Here is a 26025-nt window from a genome sequence, read left to right on the forward strand (position 1 = left end):
TATACTATAAACAAAGGATATACAAGGGATAATATCCCCAAATACTTAATAGAATAAGTCTTTGACTTCAGAGTCCTCAATTGTGTTCTTATTTGGTAGAGTTTCATCAGTGGGAACAATGGCTTGATCTCTTTCCCTTTTTTGTTCTTAGGATTATCGGGGAATTGTTTCTTATAATGTCCCATCTTGTGACAATGATAACATTCTATTTTATAAAGGTCAATCTTCCCATGCTTCTTCTTTGACCCTTTAAATTTCTTATTTCCTCCTTTCTTCTTGAAATGGGTGGAATAGGCATTCAGGGTATTTTCTTCATCTTCTTTCTTACCTCCTATCAAGGAAATATGAGATTCTTCTTGAGTTTAGGAAGACCACATTTCTTCAAAGGAGGGAGAATTTTTCCAACTACTAATTCCAATTGCAAAGGCATTCCAAGGCTTTGGTTATCTTAGAAGGGAAACAATCACAGGTTCCTTAGTAGGGATTATTTCATAACTGTTTGTAGTTCATCTCTTATACGATAAATTCTTACAAAGTAAGATGAAATTGTATCATCTTTGGTCATTTTGACAGTTAAAAGTTCATTCTTTAGACTTGTCACTTGTCCAATATTTTTTTACTATAAATAACATGGGGAGAGCATTGTACATTTTCTTTGAGGTATCTAGAATGGATATGTAGGGAATCAAGCTGTCTTTAACTCCATCCACTATTAGGTTCATGACTATAATTTCATTTTATTTGTACTTCTCCTTTCCATAATCATCTCTAGGTTCTTTGACTTTTCCTTGTACTAATTCCAATGCCTTTTTCCTTGCAAGGATGAGGTACATCCTTGTTTTCCATTCTCTAAATTTAGAAGCTACTTGAAGTTTATTCTCAAATTTCATTGATGAGGCCATAGGTATACTTGTCAAATATCCTTGAAGCTTTCTTCTTCAACTTAGCTTATTACCTTTCAAGACTTCTATAATAACTCTCAATACTTCCTTCCTCCTAGAAAATGCAATCCTTTAATGGATCTTCAAAAGGTTCAATAGATAAAACTTTCCTTCCTTGAAATGATCATAGCTATTGATCTTCAAGATGCCTTTTTCCTTCTTCTTCACCTTAGCTCTGATAACATGTTAGAAAATCATAAACGAAGAAATATTTTCTTATTTTGATAATTACTTGTGATTTATTAGTAAGCTTATTAACTTCTTTTATGTCTTCTTATATATTCTTATCATCAAGTAGCTACCAAAACATAAATGCATGAAGATCAAAATAACAAGGAGAGGAGATGTAGGCTCTCAGCCAGGGAAAAACCCCTCTTCTAGGGGAAAACCCAAAAAATCTATTCTCTTCCTTTAGAACCAAATCAAATGAGACAACTGATACCATTTAACAAACACCTCCTCCAACCACCAAGTTCTACACCTTAAGTTTGTTACCTCAGTTCTGCACCATCGACCTGTTTTACACCTTCATCTTGTTACCTCAGTTCTATGCGTTCAACTTGTTCTACACCTTCGACTCAGTTTTGTACTTTCTTCCTGTTCTGCACCTTCGACTCAATTTTGTACCTTTGGCTCAGTTTGACATCTTTGGCTCGGTTCTGTACCTTTGGCCTGTTATGTACCTTTGACTCAATTATGCACCTTTGACTCAATTTTGTACCTTCAACTCAATTCTGTACCTTCATCATGTTCTATACCTTCGTCTTAGTTCTGCACCTTCAACTCAGTTCTGCACCTTCGGCTTAGTTCTGCACCTTCGGCTCAATTCTGTACCTTCGGCCTATTCTGTACCTTTGGCTCAGTTCTACACCTTCAGTTCAGTTCTGTGCCTTCGGCTAGAAACTTCAGATGTGATGTGATGATTGATTTTGTCTTGGTTGAATCCTCAAATAGGTCGAATGCACTGCTTATAAATAGAATTTTTTGTGTGGTTGAATTCTCTTTATGAGGCCAACTTGAATAGAGGGAAAGTTGACTTGTTGGTGGAGTAATATATGACCAATTTACATAAAATATTTTTTCTTTCTTTGACATAATAAGCCCGAGAAGGGTCTAGTATATAATGACAAGGATAAAGACTTATGACACATCCTAGAAGCATTCAATGGGTGTTTTGACCTAGAAACAAAATAAAATGAGCATGAAACCCATGACTTATAAAAATAAATAAATAAAAACTTTTCTTTACAATAATTTTTCTTTTTCTCCTTCTACAAATACTTATGAATTACATCATGTCATGAGCTCGACAACAATTGTGAAGACCAATACTTGTTACATTTTCAACAGGAAAAACCTATTTCCTAGGGGAAAACCCATACAAAATAACTTCTTCTTATAGAACCAATTCAAAATGAGACTTCCATGACCGAATGCCAAAACAGAGACTTCACCAAGAACCAAGCCCACTAACCAATAGATCTACTCCAAGATAAAAGTCATGTTTCAAAAGGGAGCGAGGCAAAAATCTCTTTCAAATCAAGGCTCTTCTATCCTTTCGGTCTCCTACGATGGTCTGCAACAAAATAAAAGAGGAGGAAAAACACCTTTTATTCATTTTCTCTCATTAGGAACAAACCCTATCAAAAGTTTTATAGGTTTTTTTTTTTTTATGAGTGATATTGCCCCTTACTTGTCTGCTCTTTCTTCTTTAGGAATTTTCAGTATAACGTACAAAATAATCTTCAAATTACGAAGGAATTGATGAATAGGACAAGATCGGAAACCCAATTAGTTCTTCGAATAATGAAATAGGAGAATCGAATCAGAGAAAATATGAATCTTCTCCAAGATTGCTTAGTTATTCTCCTCATCTCTCCTCCCTACGATCTATCTCTATTTTCCGGATCATTTGGACAAGGAAAGGAGGGAATGGCATGTATATAGTACACGATATAGCATATTGGGGATCGTTCAACAAGTTGATCTGTTCCAATGCTTATGGAGTCACTCCCTATTTCAATTTAGATCTAAATGAACATTTTATCAAGAATATATAAGGGAGAAGAAGGATAAAAGGCTCCGAAGGGGTATTCATTTTTGAATCAATAAGTAAACTTCATGTTCAAAAATCTATGGACCTAAAGATTCATCTTAGCCAATTGAACTTTCTCAAATTGTTTCTTCTTAAGGACCAAAAATATCTGTGCCAGAATGAAAAATGCTAAGAATAATAAAAGACCTTTAACACGTAATGGATCTTGAAGTACTATCTCTGCATATCCTTGACCAAATCCACCCAAATTAGGGTTATTCGTTAATGGCTGATCGACCTTGATCAATTCGCCTTCTGAAATAAGAAGCTCCAGTCCTGGAGGTACAATGTCAACCAGTTGCCCACCGTCTGATGTATTATCGATAGTTATCTCATATCCACCCTTTTCTTTACGTAAAATTTTGCTCACTCTTCCTGTTGCTGAAGCACTATAGACCGTATTGTTGCTCTTACTCCCGTCGGGGTAAATTTGTCCTCTTCCTCTATTACCACCCACATATATGGGATATTTCAGGAAGTGAGCTTCTTTATCAGTAGAAGGATCTGGTGAAAGGATGGGGAACATAAGTTCACTATATTTTTTACCGAGAACAGGACCTATTACAATAATGTTTTTTTTATTGGGACGATAGTTCTGAAAATAAAGATTACCCGTCTTTTGTCTAATCTCAGGGGAAATACGATCTGGAGGGGCTAATTCAAAGCCCTTGGGTAAAATTAGAACAACTCCTACATTTAAAGCCCCTTTCTTGCCATTAGCAATAACTTGTTTCATCTGCATATCATGGGGGATCTTAACAACTGCTTCAAATATGGTATTGGGAAGCACGGACTGTGGAACCTCAATATCCACGGGTTTTTTTGCCAAGTGACAATTGGCACATACAATACATCCAGTGGCTTCTCGGGGATTTTCATAACCCTGTTGTGCAAAAATGGGATATGCATCCAAAATGGATGTCCGAGTTATGATATGTATCATGACGAGGACGAAATTAACCGAGTCATCTTTTTCACCCATTCATAAGTATTTCTATTTTGCATGGTTCAATTATTGGTTCCAAATCATTTTTGGGGTGAGAGTAGGTAGCTATCATAGTTACTTGTCAAAAATTCTGCTACTATATTGATTCAACCAAACCAAAAAATAAGAAATCGGAAGTCTCGCACCAGGAGAAGAATGAAGGGGGGGAATAGTTAATTCCTGAACACGGAAAACACTTTATTATTCTGTTTCAATTGTTTCGATAAGAGAAAAAAACCTACCTTTTCTTTATTCATTCATCGAATGATAAATTACTACAAGTGAAGGAGATATATGATTGAAACGATGGAAGATCCAATATTTAAGAATCGTATCTAAGATGACTGGAAAAGTTGAAACAAGACCAAATATGATTCGTTCATTATGGGAAAATCCATAACTTTTGGAGATCGAATCGATCATCAGTTCCCAACCATGGGGTGAATGAAACCCAATACATAGATCGGTTGCTAAAAGAATTAGAAAAGCTTTCATTGTATCGCTTAGACTATAGAAGAATTCTTGGATCCAAGAATTGATAATAGCGAGTTTATTCTTACCCAGAATGATATAAGCACTTATAAAAGCAAAACCTATTAGATTTGTTAATAAATTTTATATTATCTGTATACAATCTTCATTGCAATTTTCATATCTGATATATGCGCATAAACCCTAGTTCTCTCGCACGTGTGAGTTGCAATAGATAAATTTCTAAGATCTAAACTTTGTTAGGGATTATTACTTCTTCACTAGACTTCTTCTAGCCTTCTTAAGATCTTCACATCAACTACAGATCGAATATATAAGATTTCTGCTTGATGTATGTCAAAGGTGGTCAAAATTTCTCCTTTAAATAAACTTCCCAAGAGGCTAAATAGTCCTTTCAAGGCCAACTTCATGTCAGGTGGCCAACTTGGTCTTGGGAGTCTTCTTAGATACTTTTTAATACAAAATGATTTTTCTTTTTTTTCTTGATACAAATTCCCAATAGGGTCTTTACAAAATGATAATGACTATTTGACTCATGAAAACCCTAGGAGCATTAAATAGATGCTTGAATTATATGAAAAATGATATGAGCATGAAACCCATACTTTACAAATAAATTTCTTTATATCTTTTTCTTTCTTATTTTGATAGATACATAAGAAATACATAGAGACAAGATTTAAATGGCAATTAGGAAGATCGAAACTAGTTACATTTTCAACAATATGTTCTTTGAATTGAATCCAAAACCAACAATTGTACTTGCCTCAATTACCATTATGCATTTTTGTAATATTTTTCCAGGTAACAAAACTATATGTTAATTAGATAACCAATACCAAAATATGAATATTAAAATTACCTTATCATGATGGCCCTTTCATGAAAGTATCAACATCCTTCCTCATGGTCCATCTTCATATTATACAAGAGTCCTTCTCCATGCATTCACTTTTAATTGAGGTACCCATGGATCAAAATTGATTAGCAAGCTACAATAGCTTCCTTGGAGTTGTCATTATCAACTCTCTTTATTTCTTCTAGAGACCATACTTGATGTTGATCAATATTGTTATGTTTATTCCATGTTATCTTGTGGTAAATACTTGATCTTTAGCTATTCTGAAGCATACCAAAAATCTTCTTCCAAGCATCAAGTAACCACGTGGAAGACTTTATTGAGCATACTTTTATAACTAACTCTTTTTGCAAGATTCATGTAGATTTGAACCCTACCTTAAAGAAAAATGATTTAAAAACACACATACCTTTGTTTCCATATAACCATCAAACCGTACTTTCTTTGAATGAGATTGCTTCCATCCTTATCAAATATGAGGTTTTCTTTCTTAAGAGTAGAAAGACTCTAATTCTTCCTTACAAACTATCATTTGACCATCTGCATGACTTCATCATTCAAGACTATTGATTCCACATTGGATGGAATACATACTAGTCATGTCATAATGCTTCTTCCAAGAACCTTCCTAAATGATGGTTCTTATTGGATCTTGATGATCCCTCTTTACATGATGACTACCTCCAACATTATGTTATAAAATTCTTGGATGAACTTTAATATGCAATATGGGTCCAATATTCTCATTCTTTAAAGATATATGATTCATTTCAAAGCAACTTGATTATTTAGACTCTAACTATACTATCATATTCTCCCTTCTATGATATCATGCTTTTACAAAACCAAGACACTTCTAGAGAATGCAATAATGCATGCTACTCTACTTTCTACTTAATAAAAGAAAGACAAATTACATAATGAACCTAAAAGAGATGAAGCTTCCTTCAATAGTAAAGATCCTTGGGATCTTCTCCTTTCGGCTTCTTCTCAGGTTCTCCATTTTCTTGAACTATGAGAGCTTCATTAATTTCCTTCCTTTTTTTGTTGTTCTTGTTTGGAAAATTTCTATAAAAAATTCCATGCTCATTGCATCCAAACCATTGAATTTTGGTCCACATATCGAGTTTTCCTTTGGACTTTCCAAGCTTCCCTTTCTTCTTCTTCTTGGAATTTACATCAAAATATTGAGACTTCTTGTTTGATTCAGTTTCATATTTTGTCTTTATCCTGGTCTCTTCTATTGAAAAATCTAGGGCAGCTAGCTTAGGGTGATTTCTATTAGTTTGATAACTACTTGTGATGTTCTTTACTTAACTTGATGTACTTGTAATATTCTCTTACTTTATTATTATTATGTTCTTATCATCAAACAACTATCAAAAAATGAAGATCAATGAGACAAGAGGACACACAATGCAGGCTTCTAGTTAGGGCCAAAACCTCTCCTCTTGAGAGAAAAACCCATAAGAATTCTTCTCTTCTTATAGAATCTTCAAATGATGAATTCCAAGACCTATGACCCGAGACCAATACTCCTCCAATACCAAGTCAAACCTCTTCTTGATGAGCTTCTATTCCACAAAGTCAATGTTAGTCAAACTTTCTTTCCAACAATTGTAACCTCTCCTTCAACCACAATTTTAGACCTACAATTCCTGACTCTGATTCTCGGCCTTCCTCCAGAAACCCTAGCTCACACATGTGCCAGGAATATGGTAGAATAGGTCTCTTTTCCCCTTCGTTTTGTGAGCTTCCTTTTCCTAGATAATTCATCTTGCAAACTTTATCCTTTTGACCCAACTTTCGGCCTCCAAGATGATTGTAATTTCAAGTCTTGCTATTGCAATAGATGCCCTAGTTTTTCTCTCACGTGTGGAGGATGACAACCCAAAATAGTTCTTAAAATCTTCACTTCCTTCTTCTTCTCTTAGTTAGCTATTTTGGCTTCTTTTTTTCTTGTCTTCTTGTGATCGAACTTGTGTGTCTCATTGAAGTTGGTGGCACTCTTATATATAGGCTACATGAGGAGGTCGAACAATCATTTCATGAGGTCAATTTGTCACTGCTTGTAGGAAGACTTATTGATGACTAGGTTGACTTATCTTGGAGTGGGTATTATGACCTTTTTGACTCTAAATAAATTTATTTTAAAAGATATGAAGTACCCAATGGGGTCTTTCATAAATGACAATGACTCAATTGACTTCTTGACTCATTGAAAAACCCTAGAATCACTCAATGGGTGCTTGAACTACAAATAGAATTTTGATCTTGAGCATGAAACCATGCTACAAAAATAATAATAATAATATTTTTTCTTTATTTTTACAATACACACATATAAGGAGTACATTTCATATTCTTTATGAAGACTGAACATAGTTACCTATTTCAACACTCCCTCTTAACGATGGAGGTGTTCATAATACATACAAGGTACTTGGACATTCTCATATTGAAGAATTTTGATAAGAAGAGTCAGATTGGTAAGCCATATAATAAGCTATATTATTAGCTTATATCAATGCATATCATCATATCAACCAACATTGTCACATAGCAAGGCCTTGACTAATAACTTTATCTCTCCACAAGATCAAAGCACAATATTGTGGAGACAAATTATTTATAGACATGTTGATAGTGTTGGAAATCCTTCAATCAAGGGGGTCACCCCACTGAAAAGTCCCAATTAGACTTTGTATAGTTTCGTGTGGGATCCCTTCTGGAAATAATGACCAACCACCATATGTTCTTAGATATTTTCCTTGGCTACAATGCTCAACACAAGAGAGTAACACAAAACTAGTTTCAAATGAACAAGTGAGTATGCCTTTTGGAATGTTCAGTCATAGAATGTGTCAAGGTTCTTCTACTGAAAGGGGGATAAAAGTGAGCCTTTAAAAGAAGAGTAATAGTATTGATCTAGTAAAGACACACGGGCATATACATATGAATGAAGCATTGGACAACTAGCGAAATATTTCACATAGAAGAAACGATTTGTTAAAACAAAACAACACAATATCAACAAGATAAGTACTAAAGCCACCGAAATAGTTCAATTTCCTTAGTACAAATGAAAACAACATACATCACAAACATTCAAAGAAATTATAGTCTTATAATATTTACGATATATGCATGAAAGTTTGATGCCTCAATGAGCTTTGAAAAGAATAAAAATGCCCAAGATACATCATTACAATGAACACCACTAGCTCCAATAGTTGAGCGTTAGAGCAACCACTTACTCCTCCAAAAGAACTATCTTCCTCTCAAATGCCTAGTAGGAGGACCAAAGGTGAAAATTCCATTGCATGAGATATGAGTGTGTGTATATATAACAAATGGGGTGACCATTCACCTCCCTTGTGACTCTTGGACTATCCTCATGATTTTTTGACTTCTCTATGACCTATTGACTCCTTGATGACTTTTCACATTCTATAGATGACTCTTGTACTTCCACTTTCCATTACATTTATCATATATTGAAATTACATAATCCATAAATGATGAGGAAAATAATGACTCATATACATCTTGACATGACACCTTGAAAAGACATGACATGACATTGATGACATGGATTGCATCATGATATGATAGTGTCATTCCACTCTTATTGCTACTATCTTTGTATCTTCGTGAAATATGGAACATGTTCTTCTTCTTCCTCCTCCATAAGGCTTGAGGGTAGTGAGTCTTTACTATGATCTTGATCTCTAGATGTTGTCGCAATCTGATGTCCCTTTGTATTTTCTTGATTGAACAACTTGTCTTTGTAACTTCAAAGGTGTCTTCTAGCAGGGTCTCCTTATTCATCTCCTCCATTATCATCCTATCATAACTTGATATAATACTTGCAACTGAAATCCACTCATGATAGGATGACATCAGTTCGATAAATCCTTAATCCGACATGCTTCATGAAAACCATTAACTAGGCTAGATTTGTGTGATAGGATGAGAGACTGGCTCAAGGATTACGCAGTTGCATAATTCAAGAGGTTGGGGGCCAAAACTGAGCCTTGAGATTGCAATGCACAGTTCAGGATGGCTAGGGTAAGACAACTATGTAGTTGAGGGTCTCAAGGGATCAGGCTAGAGGATTGAGGCTTGAGGCTTGATGTTGCACACTGCGTAGTTAAGGAGGGAAAAAGGCTTAGGACTTGCATATTTGTGCAACTCAAGAGGTCAAGGTTGAGGCTTGTTGCTTGAGACTGTGTAGTGCACAGAAGAAGGTGAATGAAAGACAAGAGATGCACAGTTTTTGAGATCAAGAGTCAACGCTGAGCACTGAGACTGTGTAGTGCACAACTATGGAAGGTAAGATATGTGCATCACACAATTCCAATAGGCAAGGTATGAGATTAAGGACTGATATGTGCAGTGCATAGTTTAGGAAGGTTGAGTGAGGTCAAGATGTTCAGGAAGGCACTTTTCTAGATTTGGCTAAGTGTGGGATCTGTTAGCACTTGAAATTTCACCTCAGGCTGAGAAAGGTAAACCTCAAGGCTACATCAAACCATTTAGCCTCGTAGCTAGCCCTACGGGGCAGGAGAAGGCTCTCTCCGGTCAATCTCGGTAGATCTTCAATGGAATGAGATGACCAACAAGGTAACACTGATATTAGGCTAGTAAACTGATTAAAAAGGTGGATTTGGGGTTTTTTGGGTTTTTGGTGGCAAATTGAGGAATTGCAATTTTGGGTGCGGGAATTGGACACAGTTTCTGCAGGGGGTTCCTTGGGGCAAGGTAGGAAACAGTATTGATGCCTTAACTTGAGATGGATGATCAGGAATGAAAGATGAGGAGCTAAAGAGAGCAAACAATGACTTTGAATTCCCTTTAGACAGTAGAAAACATGGAAATTAAACAAATTTAAAAGCAGAGCATGGCTAGCATGAATTCATACTTTAACACTGCATTTGTTTAATGTGCAGCAGTAAAGAAAGGAAATGAATCACATAACAAAGCTTACAAGAACATTGAGAAACACACCATCAGCACATGAGTCCACAAGAATCCCAAAGATGACTGCAAAACCCTGGTCTTCCTTAGCCAAAAATTGCAGAGATACAGTGAAAATATACAATGATAGCTTCTCCCTCAAGAGTCCAACCATGAAAATGAGCAAGAAAGTACATAATATAGATGATCTAACCTCTTTCCCTGCCTCCATGGGTCGAGCTCACTATCCTAGGAGCTGTTTCAACAACTTCTAAACTAGACACTAGAAAATAGGCAGTCAAAACAACTTGCCTCTATAAACTTGGAAACCAGTTCATACATTCAATTTTTACCCTTTACATGCATAAATCTTCTAGAAATGTTAAAAAAGAGTAAAAGTGTCTTAGAGTTACCAAAATTACATCAAAGATAATCATCTTCAACCCCAAAAATTCAAACCAAGTCAAACTGTGCTTTTCCGAGCTGTACAGTGAAATCTGGCAAAGTCTGCTCAACGGGTCGTGCCCCTTTGGAGCTCTGTTTGGGGCACTTTTAGGTGTCATAAGTGGGTGCAAGATAACTCGTTGGAAAGGTCTGTGAGTCTACTTTCCAACCCAGCTGGAATTTTTGAATTTGGAGGTCATTTGCCCAGTCAAAACTCAATTCTCCCAAGACTTGTTTCTGCAACTCAAAAAAGGAGCAGAAAGTCAAATTTTGCATGTATTTTGACCTTCTGGAGGCCCAAAACTCCATAAAAACTCAAGTCCATCCATAGGCATATGTAACTTTGCATGAAAAATCTAGAAATGCTGAGTTTTTGCAAAAAGGAGTTGCCATGACAAAGGGTCTCACCGGGGGTGAGACCCGTTGAGGAGCTAAAACCTGTAAATTTCCAAAAAATGCCAAAATTACCCAAAATTCTCAAATTTTTTTGGGATTTGTGCTGTGGCTAGGCTATTGAGTGCCATGATCTTTGAGTGAAGCCTCAGCCAAGATACGGAGTGGATTGGTCTTCTTTTTCCGTTTTTGTGCCTTGGCCAAACTCCTTGGATCCGGCGACTGTAATTTTGGCATTTCTCTAAAACCATGATACCTGTGCAAAAAGTGAAGGAGTTTTTTCTTCTTTGGCATGTTATGGACAAAAACCTCTCTCAGTTTTCCAAAATTCATCTTTTATTGCTCTGAAACATCATTTGAGTGCAACTTGTCCCGTTGTGTGAAACAAGGGATTTTGTCGAAATGGAGCGAAATGAAGGGGATAGGGGGCTTCTAAATTCTTGGGGAAATTTTTGGGAATAGGGAGGGATGTTAGGAAGTAGGGGAAAGTGGAATCTCAGAGATTGAGTTAGGGGAAGGGGTCCAAAAGGGAAAAACACAGGCCCAACCTAGAAAATTGCCAGGTTGTAGCTAGAAACTAGGGTTTGTGCAAAAATGAGGAATTTGGCGGATCTAAGGGATGGGAAGCATTTGATAAGGTACTTTAAGGATAGGGGAAGGTGTATAAACGTCAATATACAAGTTTTGCCGATGTTTTGACCGTCCAAGAGAAATTGGCTTCAAAACCCTAGGAGAGGGAAATGACCTTGCCAAGGCACAACTGAAGCATGAACAAGGTGTAAAATGACTCATTAGACACTGACATGATAATGAAAACCCAATGAATGATGATTGACTCAGCTGAATGATGACATGGACCGCCATTTGGACAACTTTAGAAGGAGTGAAAGCAAACCCTAGACCTAATGCCTAGTGACCAAATTTTGCTTGAAGACTCACTGAAATGACAAAATTTGACCTTGACACTTCAAAATCACTTTGTAAGAGCACATTTGATCACTGGAGGAAGGCTAGAAAGACTGACATTAACAGGATCAATAATGCCAAAGTGAACAAGGACAAAACTTGAGCATGATCACACACTTAGAAAAATCAAAGATACAAAATGGATCACTCAGAACACATGAACAAAATACTTCCCTTAATGTGACAACATTGCAATAGCTTTCCCCAAGTGCATGTTGTGTGTGGATCATGATTGTTCAGATGTCTTTGTTTCAGCCAGATGTATACCCCAGGAAGTTTGTACACCCCTCCACGCGGGGGGGTGCGGGGGGGCCAATCCCCCCCGGCTGGGGTGTCTGAGGGCCAGCGGTCCCCCGACGGGGGCTCGGGGGCAGTGCCCCCGAAGCTAAAAACAAATGTAAAATTGCCTTGTAAAAATATAGTAATTTCTAGTCAATTTGGGCCGTTCATTAGGCAGATGATCTGACGATAGAACTTATGTTTAGTTTAGGGTTTTTTGCCCTAGAAGGCAACCCCTCTCTTTGCATGAGGGCATTGTATTGGAGGCTGAGATATAGATGTGTATTCTGTGAGCGAGAAATAGAGAGGTGAGACTATGAGAGAAAACATAGGATATTACAGCGGATTTGCTGTAGGTTGTGTCTCTTCATTTTGTTGGATAATAGAAAGGAAGGACTGGCTGTTCGGGGTGGACGTAGCCCAAACTGGGTGAACCATGTATATTTGTGTCTCTCTTGTTTTGTGTGTTTTCTGTGTTTATATTTCTGCAATATTTTATGTGTTCCATTGCTCCATAATATATAATTTTCTAACAGTGCGACACTAAAGGTACACTTTGCGATGATAGTGATGACACTTGTGCGACAATGCTTGAAACTTTGGGAATGAGTGCAGTACATGTCTATGTGATAAGAATGACTCATTAGCACCAATGTTACCCCTTGAAACAAACTAAAAATACATATGTGTGATGTGTGATGCTTTCCATGCTCAAAAGACGACACTTGCGACAATAAGAGGAAATTGCAAACGACACTTGCAAAATGTGAATAACATTGAAAGTGACACATGCCAGAATGAATATAGCATGAAAATGAAACTTATTAAAGTGAAAACAAGTAAAAAATATAGTTTTAAACATGAAATAAACACTTTCGAGAGCGAAGGTGTGCAAAAGCGACAGTTGGAAAAACTCATCGAAATAGAAGAACAATCACAACCAAAAGTGAGAGACTTTTGATTAAAGTGTGCACTGATTGTCGACATAGGTTAAAAATTGCATAGGAACTGTCTTGATGGACTTGTGTTATGCATATTCAATCTTTCATAAAAGAGTGCGTTGATGAACTTGTTGTGTATAGAGCATGTGTGAGCAAGTGCATTTAATACTCACAAACCAAGAAGAAGGTTAGAATACTTAACAAATCATTGATTGACCATAAAGTAACTATGGAATGAATGATCACAAGAACCATAGTAGGCTCAAAAATTCAAGCATAGACCAAATTTTTGAGGGTTTTTGTCACAATGACAACACTTGGAGACACACTGGTAGAACTCTAGCTTCTCTCCCTTTGTCTAACCTTTTTGTGCAGGGCCTAGATTTTAAAAAAGTATTGATTCATAGTATAGATTACTTTGGCTTCCCTACTTAACCAGGTTATAGATATAGTCCCCTCCATCTCTTTCTTAGTTGAACACATTCATAAGGCGAACCATATCACAATGTTTCGATTCAGGAGAAGGGTAATGTAATTTAGCTTAAGATATCGAGAGTATGAGTTTTCATCTCTGGTGTTGCTTCTCTGCGAGTAGGCGTAGACAATACCCTAGTGAAGTCACTTTAGGAACACAAGAATTGCTTCGCTGCTAGTGAGCCTAGATAGTACCCTAGTGAAGTTACTTGCTTCACCTCCCTGCGTAGGAAGCCTTTCTCTTCTTTCACCCTTTATTTATTTTATTTTATAGGATTGTGCTTCGACACTTATTTATTTCATGGGGTGGAAGAGGGATCCTGACTTATTGAGAGCATAAGAGGTTGTTCCTTCAGAGAATCATATATAAAACCTATGATATGAGTTTTCTCATTAATATTTTCCCCTTGTCCTTCTCTACTTGATTGGATTAGCATGGAAAACACTGAAACATAAAGAACTGAGCATAGAAATGAGGTTCCTAGAAAAGATACGGGTGTCATGGTTTCACACAAAGCTCTCCTTATGCAAGGATCATATTTTCCATCAAAACATCATCGACCAAAAGGTATGAACCAAGATGAAGAAGAAGGACTAAAGGTTAGCCAAATGTTGCAGTGTCACAAGACCCTTTTCCATTTTGCCACATTATCTTTTGAGCTGAAGGGAACATACTTCATGCAAAGTATTATTAAACAAAACACAAAAGAAGATACAAGACACAATAAGGAAACAAAATCAAAAGGACAAAGCAAATGGAGGTTAAAATGAAAACATAATGTGAGACAAAAGTTAGAAAACACAAGAAAGACTACAAAAAGCAAGTGTAGGATGAATGTGCAAGGGAAACTAGTATGCATCTATACCTACTCCTAACCTAACCAGCTAGAAGATCAGCGTAAAGCATAATGAAATTTCCAATGTATCCACCATAGTTGCTACCTACCTGCATACACGAAGATGTGAGCAATTAGAATAGATATAAAACAACGTGAAATAGAAAAGATAAGAGCTTGGATAACTTACACATCAAATTGAAGGTCTTGCATGTGACAAGAAAGATATGTCATAGCCATTACTTCAAAACAACTTGCACTCTTAACTTTTTTATGAAAACCATAATTAGAAAAACCTTGAAATCTTCTTGTGAATGTATCTTCATCTGTATTGCCCACCTTAACAGGAATGAGAAATGATTGAAGCTTGTTATTTGTGATGGGGCTTGTGGTTGGAAAATCATAAAGGAAGTAAATATTTTCTTGATCTTGATAATTACTTGTGATGTTTCTTATTATTATGATTATTTATATATATTTTCTTTAGTTCATCAAGCAATTACCAAAAGCAGCAACACATAAAACAATGAACACAAGATGTAGGTACATGCCAGGGAAAAACCCCCCTCGAGGGGAAACCCCAATCAAAGTAATTATTCCTTTCAATAGTATTCTTTGAGACTCTTCACCCTAGACCTTGATCAGACCTTCCCTCCACACCAGGTCAGCCTCTAGAAGATTGACCTCTTCCCAGCAACTTTGACTATGCAGTAACTTGCAGCCAGCAGTAATCCAACTTGGAAGACTTGGATCTCCCAATCTAGAGCACAAAACAGAGAGAGACCACAACCAAAATTTCAATTTTACTTGACTCAGACTCACCCAAGCTCGCATTCTCTTCGGCTTCCTGGTAACAAACTTTCCCATCTACCCACTTCACACTTCTGCCTAGCAACAAGATTTCCGCACTTATGCCCAATAGAGAGAATTTGAACTTGATGAGGAGTGATGCTTCAAATGAATTCAATGCCCTTCCTTTTATAGGCTTCTTGTGGGGTAGAATAGGGTCTTAGGCTGACTTGATCTTCCCTTAGACTGACTTGGTGTGGAGGTTACATAATTCATATTTGACTCAATACTTAACATTTTTACATGTTAATTCAAAATCCCAAGAAGGGTCTCTTTAAATGTACAATAATTCTATAGACTCAGAATAAATCCTAGAAGTCCTCAATGGGGGATTTGACCTAAAACATGGTGACCCAAGCATGAAACCCATGCTTTAATAAGTCACAATAATAATAATAATAATAATTCTTTTGTTTATTTTTTGACAAGTACATTACATGAAGACTCAAGTACATTATTGAAGACCTAACATAGTTACTTTTTCTAACACTCCCTATTAACTAGGGAGGTATTTACATATACAATGGAAGATATCAAATTATATGAACCATGAATAACTTTAGGCACGGAAATTCCATGGACTAGAATCCTAACCAGGGCAATCTATCCAAATTGTCACTCAACAGTTTAGGCAGCGCAATTCCATGGAATAGATTCATGACCAGGGAAATCTATCCAAACAGTCACTCAAAAGTTTAGGCACTACAATTCCATGGACTAGATTGCTAACCAGGTAAATATATCCAGGTGGGACTAACATGGAATCAAGCTTTTAGCCCCTTTAGGTACCCCCAAGCTTACTTTCTAACATCAATCCAAAAATCCAGGTGTGTATCCAAAATAGAGATCAATGATCAACACCACCTTTCCAACTTCTAGACATCAACACAATGTGCCGGTCATATGTCCTTTGAGGCAATGCTTCACTCACAAAGCCTCACCACCCCTTGATCCAACAGATCAAGAATGACCAATTTATCCCAATCAATCTGATTGGTGACCAACATGATTTCAAATCCTTCTAGAGATTCACCTGTACAAAAACAACCCCAATCAATAATATACTTTCACATGTACATAGTCAAATACAAACCTCCGGGGTTACCAGACAACAGATGTTGATTCTCAACTTTCCATAGTAGGAATATCAACTAAATCTTTGACAAAAGATTCATCAATCATATGCTTTCCTTCCTACTTCTCATGCATCAACATATCCTCTGAAAATTGTTCTTCAATTAACACGAAGCTAAGCCCTACCTCTCAACCAGGAAACACCTCTTTATCTGGACTCCCTCTTAATATTAGGGAGATCTCTTCTATTCATCCTTCCTCTAGGAGATCAATTTCTTCCTTTTCGACATCGGAGAATATTTGATGGCTTCCAACCATTTCATCAGAGTTATCATCATCCCCATCATGCTTATCACATCAATAAGCATCTTCACCAAGTTGAAGATTGCGTACCTTCACAACTTAAATAGAAAGTGCAACTAATTCTATAGAAGCATGATGTTAGCCATATCGAAATCATGGAAGCATTTCATATTTATATATATCAGATACCCAAACTCAATTACAAACAAGAGACATATACTCTTCAACATCTTGCTAGAGACTTTGTTATACACCCTAGACTACTTCATGAGAACATTCATTCCATCTAGGATTTCAATGTGTCTTCCAAAGGTATGACATAACTTACGATAACATATAGAACACCCTAGAAACCATTTACACAAATATAGATCTACAAAATCATCTAACAACCTTTCAAAATACATATGTTATACTTCTCACTAGGGATTCATACAAATCCTAGATTTCATAGAAAATTAATCAAAGTCAATGACATCTTAGTCATTAACCTCACCAGCTTCCACTAGGGTCAGTTATAACTCTTAGATTTTCAATCAAACATCAATTAGTCAGTATCATGACCAACTACTACTAGGATTAGTTTGCAAACCCTAGATTTATGAGCAACCATCATACTCAACCAAAAAATTCAAATTTCAACAATTTCTTCACAAATCTCAAATCATCATATTCCAAAGATTTTCCTTTGACTAAGGATTAATTCCAAAACCTTAAAATTCCATTTCCAAAATCTCACCAATCATTAAATAGATAGATCTTGTATTGTTATATTACACACTATACAATGTCACTACTAGGATTTAACTACAAAACCCTAGATTCTCATTTCCAACAATCACTTAATAGATTTCAGATTGTTATACATACTAGACAATTTTACTTCACTAGGTTTTGGATAGAATACCCTAGATTTCTAGATATCATCATCCTAGAATCTCAGACAAGGACTTCCATTAAATCCTAAGACTCATGACCATCAATGACTAAGTCAGCACACATATCTAGGAATTCATAACCATACATAATCATATCATATGTCCAATAACATAAATACATTTTAACTAGACCAAACTAGGACTTCAACCGAAAGGACATATCTATATATATGCCTAGACTTCATCATCATGCAAATATATATCATATCGTGTGTTAGTCAAACCCAACTTCACTACAATATCAAGTAAGAGTTAGACACACAATCCTTTTGATTACACTAGGGTTTTATCAGACAAACACACACATACCAAGGAAACATTTCTATGACAATATAAAGGTATTTCTCACACATTCCACCAAACCCAATGAGTCAGGGTTCCAATGTAAAATCATAGCAAACCCAACATTACCAAAAATTCAAAGGTTCCGGGATTTTAGACCTTATAACTCAACCCTAACAAGTTAGGATTTCTAGATCACACAAAAATCCCAACAACACATCATCAATAAAACTTAAACTAGCATTTTACAATCACCCTAAGCCTCATAGCATTTCAGACATTCATATTAGCATACCCTTCGGTTAGGGTTTTCCATAACCTGTATAGGGTTATACATAGTCAATCAAGAATATGAGTGGGGTGGGTAGATTTTATCAAGAGATGATTCACCCAAACAAGAATAACTAAGATTCAATACAACTAGTCATAACAAAGTTAGTAATATATCATCAAATGAATAATCATTTCAACCAATGTATTCAAAGGTGTTGGTTGATAAAAGGTGCCTTATAAAACTCCTAATTATCCCACATTAATTATCAACTCAGGCAAGTCCTCTTATTTCAAGAGTGTACACAGTATGTGGCTGCTATTAATTCAGAGAGTAATGTTTCCTAGACTGTAGTATAGATCTTTAAATAAAAGAGTAAATGAATGCATCTAATAAACTCCAATTGCAATCATTAAAAGGAATATAACATCTAAACTTCAAGACTCAATCTTCAACCAAATTCATAATCAATCCTTACTCAAGAAATTCAACTAGCAATGGCATCAGCTAAGAGTACAGTAGCAATAACTCGTCTCTTCTGAACTGATTTAATCTAAATCAAACTCACTTTTCAGTAAATAATCTAAATAGCAATCATATCAATCTAAGAGTCCAACAACGATAGTTAATAATCTTTACAATTGATTAAACAAGCGGAATATTTATCTAAGTAACTCAATCCGAAATGAAAATGAGTTTAATCAACGACAATACTGTAAGTTACATAAAGCAAAGATATTCAGTCAACATTGGAAAACAATAAACAAGGAAGGAGATAAAATCACAGAAAGCAAGAATACTATCAAACCATCACACTTGCGAGAATTAGAAATGTATGGCACAGAGAAATCAGTTAAATCCACCAGAGGCCAGGCCCTTAATTGCCAGCGAACATTGCTAAGTTACTTCAGTGAATGCGAGGGAACAACAACTTCACTTATGTATTAATCATCGAATGTAAGTAGCATTACAATATAACTATGTTCTCTCAACAACGAGAGTCTGTAATTAAAATTACAAATTCAATAATAACAGAGCTTCCTCCTTTTTTGCTTACAATCGTCTCCTTTTAGAATCAGAAAGGGTGAAGTTAAATGGTAAATTCGATCCCTCAGGATCTCTCGATCCTGAGGGATTCGCAACAGATTTCTAACTTCAGACATCCTTTCCTTTCTCATGCTGATCCTTCTGATTTGCCTTTGGCCTTGTCTGCAACTGCTGCGTTCTTCTCTTTGCTTGTTGATTTTTGTTGTTCCTTTGTTAGGGAACAACAATTGTCCTTTTTTTCCCCTGCATAAAGAAGGGTAATAATTAGCTAAATCGTAACTGCAGATAATTCCTTCATTTCTTACCATAATTTCTCAATATATTACCGCATTAGGATATAGAAAAGATAAGAATAAAGGAAAAGGATGATGAGATTAATAGTAAACACATACCCTTTCCATGACTCAACATACTTCCCTGCTTACCCTTTTTCATGGCCTCATGAAAATCAAGTAATTTGTATGCAAAGCAGTTAAAGAATAAATTGAAGAAGGAATGTCATAAACTGGTCTAAAACCATGGTTCTTGGCCAAGAGCTCAAAGATGGGCTCTGTCTGTCCTTTAGGCAATTCGTATATAGCCCGATAACCTTCAGCAGGATACCAAATGATAGGGCTATGGAACCGACATCCTAGCCAATAAGGACCTTCTCTCAAAAAGAGATTGCCATATGTGACAAAACGGTTTATAGCTAGCTTAAATTTTTTATAATTAAATGGCTCTCTATTCTATACATTACTAGTGGAGACTGTCCACCTGAGCTTGGCTGCAGCCAAGGAGCTTTCCTAAATGGAGAGGAAGTATTCTACTCCCTTCTATATAATCTCTTTCTGAATAGGCCCCAAAATTTTTATCACTCCTTCCCTTGTCATTAGACTCTTGTGATTGGCTAGTGTTTGTAAAGGGTGCTTGGGTTCACTTCTAACCCAAGGATCCAGCCCATTCTCTTGTCTTTGGAATGCATTATGAGCCTTGAACCACTTCAATTGATTAAAAGCAAATGAGATAAAGGCTTGGAATTGAACATCCCCAACAAAAGGGTTGGGGTTCTTTTCCACTTCTTCCTCTAATACAAAATTGTGTAAGTAAAATTCACAAAGAAACCTTTGAACTTTTACCCCATGCTGTTTGCAACAATTTATAAAATCCTCAATTGTTTTTAATTCGATGGGTTTTCCAGCTCTCACAGCTTTAATTTTTAACAACAAATATCGTTCTAACAAAAATAAGGCATAATTATTGGCAGGTGATCTGCATGCCAAAACATCAGTGTATAATGAGCAGATAGTGTCCGTTTGACTCATGACCTTCTCTAATCTGAGCTTCATTTTCTCAATTTTCTCTTCTGCTTTTCGATATTTGTCGAAGGTCTTTCTTTCTGATGTATTCATGTCTTGAAGCTGCCTCTGTAATTCTTGGTATTTTTGCTGGGAGACAGTTTCTTGTTCAAGCCGTTCTACGGTAAGCCGATCTTGTGCTAAATCTCCTTGAAGATTCAATATACTGGGGTCATTGCTCGTCATGATATATTTGGCTTGAATGGTTGTCTGAGTACTTCTGCTATGAGAAGGAATGCCTACTGTCTGTGTTTCTTTATTATGGGAGGTCCAAACCTCCATCTGGGTGGCCATGCTGCAGGAGGGTACCATCTCTGTCTGAATAGCTATGTTATAAGAGGGTACAACCTTTGTCTAGGTAGCTACTTCTGCAAGAATTGCATGTTGTTCCTTAACAGGTTGAGTGAGTATGGGGTTTTGTCTAGAACCTTCCCTACTGATATTTATTTTATCTTTTTCTTGAGCCTTTTTACCGTTTTCTGAAGCCTCTACTGTTCCTTCCTAAGCTTTTTAATTTTTTCTCTGTACTTTTTCAGGGGAGCAACTGTTCTGTTAATAGTCTTTGCTCCTAACGAACCCGGTTGCTCATCTTGACTCTGTTCTACAAGAACCGTGTCCCCAGATTGGTAGTCGTCTTCCTGGTTTATTTCTACTCCTTCTGTTTGGCCTGTATTCTCCGTGTTTAGGCCTACCTGGCTGGGTTCTCCTAGAGGCATGTCACCAGGTTGGTTCACCTCTTCTTGAATGGCCTCTGTGCCTGTTTCTGCTTTGTGGCTTGTATTTTCTGATAGAATTTTGTCATGGCTAGAGTTCTCCATAGATTGAGTTGCTCCCAAATTAAAATTAAGCAGGCTTTCAGGCTGTATGAAATCATTCATATTGGCTAGGATTTGGGCCAATTCGATATCGTGTAATAAATCTCCTGGGGGACTTGTATTTGATGTTGAGGGGAGTCTTGATTCATTTCTTTCCTCATCTCCAGAATGCCCTATTTCTTCCTCATGGTCTGATTCAGGGTCATCCTGTCCTTCTAACTGAAAATACTTCTCACTTCCTGGACTGGATAGTTCTATGGGCTAGTTGATACTGCCCTGGGGATTTTCGGCCGCTCCTAAGTTTGTCCTTAGCCTGGCGGAATGTCTGCGCTTTTGGGGAATGTTCGCTACAAGGGTAGTCCTCTTCCTTTTTGGAACAGGGTTAGGTGCAGGCAAAGCCAATCCTCCTTCAAGAGAAAATATTAGTTCCTCCCAACTTGATTTCTGCTGGGCAAGGTTGTAGCTAACTATCAACCTAATCAAACAGTGGTGGCTTACGACGGTTTCAATATGTCGGGACCGTCTTAGCCTCTTGGTGGTGTCATGGAGTAAAAAGTTCAATAATGCAGGTAAATTTATAGAGCATTTTTGTTTCATAATTGCTAGGAGTTTAAGTTGACGCAACCTTACCACGTCTTTGCGCCCGTCGCATGCAATCTAATTCTGAACGATCCTTGCTAACTCTTCCCATGGTTCTCCAAGCAAAGATGGCTGAACACCTTTGCCTTTTTTGATCAACTCCTATCCGTCATCCTTAAATGCTTCAATGGCATCATGCAACTTCAATCGTTTGTTAGCCCATACGGGTCCTTCGGCTGGCAACCCAGATACTTCTGCTATCACAGCGTCTGATACTATGATTTTTCTGCCCCTTACCATGGATTGTCTGTTCTATAAATTTCGTAGGAATTCAATGGAAATTTCTTCGTTGGGTGGCTAAAATCACGTGAAGTATGCTATCCACCCAGCTCAGGCTAAAATTTCTCTGGCTGCATCAGAAACAGCCAGTATTAGCGGCTCCCTGCGCACTATTCTTCCTCCCATACTACCTAAATTCTACAAACAGTTAGTGTGGTAGAGATAGCACAACAATAGACAGAGCCGAGTGTTGGAACAACAAGTTGTTATAATGGTTATATCAGATGATACTTTACAAGCATAAATACCGTTATCTAGGACTTGCTATTATACCACATACTCCGTGATCATGGAATGTCGTATTGCCCTACAAAATCAAATAAAGAGCTAACACACATGCATAAGTACACTGGAGGTTGCTCCTCACCCCCCTTTGAAATAATAGGTCGCCTTCGATTGAATGAGTGAAGGGATAACGTGCTGGTAGCGAAGTACAGGGGTGATGAAAGTGGCAAGGTACACATATTAATGAAAGGATACCAAAAGGTATTGGAGTGCTGAAATCAATGCATATAACGAGAATTATCAATAATTGAGGAGATGTCGTGAGGTGATTCGAAAAGGAAAAAGGACAACTGACGCAGGAAAAATACTTTACTGTCATCATTCCACTTAAAGCTATTATGATTTATTTTTAAAAGATATTGCATGCATAAAGGTTCAAAATAAATTAGGAACATAATCTCTCTGTGGTAAAGAAAATAATAAAAAAAGGGTATTATAATAACTATTTATGTGAAAATATGACTTCAATACCATTAGCAGAGCTTCTGTTGCTTGCAGGCATCTATAGCCTCGACAGAGTTGCTTTCTAACCCTTTGGAAGCATGGTCCTCTATGTATAATTGGGGAAGTGCAGTATGATATCAGAGTAGAGACCAATCTGCTGGCATGGTAACCAGATGAACACATTTCCATTCTCTGGGAAGGAGTGAAAGGTGGGGAGGTCGGCTCGTAATGAAACCTCCTGTTCCAAGGATTTTATTTCTTGACGCATCCATTGGATCATATCCCTGGTGTGGTGGCCATAGTGGGAATGCCACTTCGCTACTTCCTTATGATCATGGTAGGCTGGCTCGTGATGAGACCCCCTATCTTCCATCTGTAAAAATCATAGAAGTGTTAGTAAACATATGTATATGTTTCTATTTTTTTTTTTGAACAACACTTCCTATTTATATATAGAGGGTTGCTCAACACTCCTTAGGAGTATCGATGGTAGAAGAAGTTTGAACATATCAATAGAAAAAAGTATGCCCTTAACCTTATTTAATGATAATGAACAGAGAGAATTATAGGGGTAGGGGAGAACCAGCATGGTACAAATAATCAATCAATTCGATTTATAATGGAAATTAGGACAGTGAAGTGATATAGATGGTTGTGTCCTTTCTTTTTCGATCAATACAAAGCAATCTTGTTAAAGATGATAATATTCAATATATTTGCTTGTTCCAGTAAACTTCAGATTTGTATCCTTACATATATATTTGTACACTTGTGCCCTATAGAGGATCATAGAGAGTGAGCAAAGGAAAGAAAGGGTGCTCTCAAATAAATATTCTCAAAGTGATATTTCCTAAAGGAAATAGCAAAAGAAAACCTCACACAAAAAGTGTTGTTCCTTATAGGGAACAGTAAGGAAAGACACACAAGAAAAAGGTGTTGTTCCTTGTAGGGAACAAAAAATAAAATACATACAAAAATTGTTGTTCCTTAGAGGGAACAACAATTGTTCCCTGTAGGGAACAACAAGAGAAATACACGCCAAAAAATTTCTTGTTCCTGGTAGGGAACAATGAAGAAAATGCACACAAAAATTGTTGTTCCTTAGAGGGAACAACAACTGTTCCTTGTAGGGAACAACAAGACAAAATGCACACCGAAACTATTGTTCCTTAGAGGGAACAACGACTATTCCTTAGAGGGAACATCAAGAAAAATTTCACACGAAATTGTTGTTCCTTAGAGTGAACAGCAGTTGTTCCTTAGAGGGAACAACAGCTATTCCTTGTAGGGAACAACATGAAAAAGAAAAAAAAAACTGCACATGAAATTTCTGTTCCTTAGAGGGAACAGCCGCTGTTCCTTAATGGGAACAACAACTGTTCCTTAGAGGGAACAAAAAAAAAACTACACACGAAATTGCTGTTCCTTAGAGGGAACACAACTTTTCCTTAGAGGGAACAACAAGAAAAAAGGAAAAAATTGGATGCGAAATTGTTGTTCCTTAGAGGGAACAACAGTTGTTCCTTAAAGGGAACAACAATTTTTCCTTAAAGGGAACAACACGAAAAAAATTGCACAGGAAATTGTTGTTCCTTAGAGGGAACAACGGCTGTTCCTTAGAGGGAACAACGGATATTCCTTAGAGGGAACAACAGCTGTTCCTTAAAGGGAACAATAAGAAGAAAAAAAAGTAAAACATTGCACATGAATTTGCTACTCCTTTAGAGGGAACAACGATTGTTCCTTAGAGGGAACAGAAAGAAGAAAATTTTCACAGAAAATTATTGTTCCTTAGAGGGAACAACAACTGTTCCTTATAGGGAACAACAGTTGTTCCTTAGAGGGAGCAACAACAAGAAAATCCACACAAACATTGTTGTTCCTTAGAGGGAACAACAAAGGAAAAATAGAAAAAAAAAACAATTTATATACAATTTATTATGCAAGAAAATTCAATCAAACAGAAAGGGAAATTTATGTACAAATTTAAAAAACAAATAAATTCTTCACTGGACCGATGCTATGGATGGGTTTCCCTCCTCAGCAAGAATTTGTATAGTGGAATCTTCCTGTAACTGTTGGAAAAAGGACTCCTTGGTAAGCGGTTTGTGATAGAGGCGTACTCGATGTCCATTCGCTTTAAAAGAGTAGCCAGACCCATCAATGGTGGCTAATGTGAGGGTGCCATTATCATGCACCTCTTGTATCTCATAGGGGCCTAACCATCTAGTCTGGAGTTTTCCTGGGAAATCCTAGAACCTAGAATCATACAGAAGTGCCCAATCACCTTCCTGGAATATCTTCTTTTTGATGAGGGTATCATTCCATTTCTCTCTTTGTTGTTGGATTAGTACAGTATGCTAAAGAGCTGATAGGTGGATTTCATCTAATTCATTGATTTGATGTAGCCTAATAATCTATTCTTCATTTAAGTCCAAGCCTACTTCTTGAGCTATCCTCAATGCCTGAATTTCAAATTCGATTGGGAAGATAGGTTCTTTGCCAAACACTAGCTGATATGGGGAATATCCCATGGTATTTCTCCATGTCGTGCGGTATGCCCACAGGGCTTCTGGCAATCGGGTAGCCCAGTCATGTCTATGTGATGCAACTGTCTTTGTGAGTATTGCCTTAATTACTTTATTGGTACTTTCTACCTGGCCATTTGCTTGCGAGTGGTATGGAGTTGTGATTTTGTGCATGATATGATGATTTTTTAATGTCGCAGAAATCTTATGGCCTATAAATTGTGGCCTTCCATCCATGATTATTTCTCTAGGCAATCCATATTACACAAA

Source organism: Pinus tabuliformis, chromosome 3_2 (genome assembly GCF_031772625.1).
Source record: "Pinus tabuliformis cultivar Carrire ecotype Pingquan chromosome 3_2, CPIR1, whole genome shotgun sequence".
Classification (NCBI taxonomy): Eukaryota; Viridiplantae; Streptophyta; class Pinopsida; order Pinales; family Pinaceae; genus Pinus; species Pinus tabuliformis.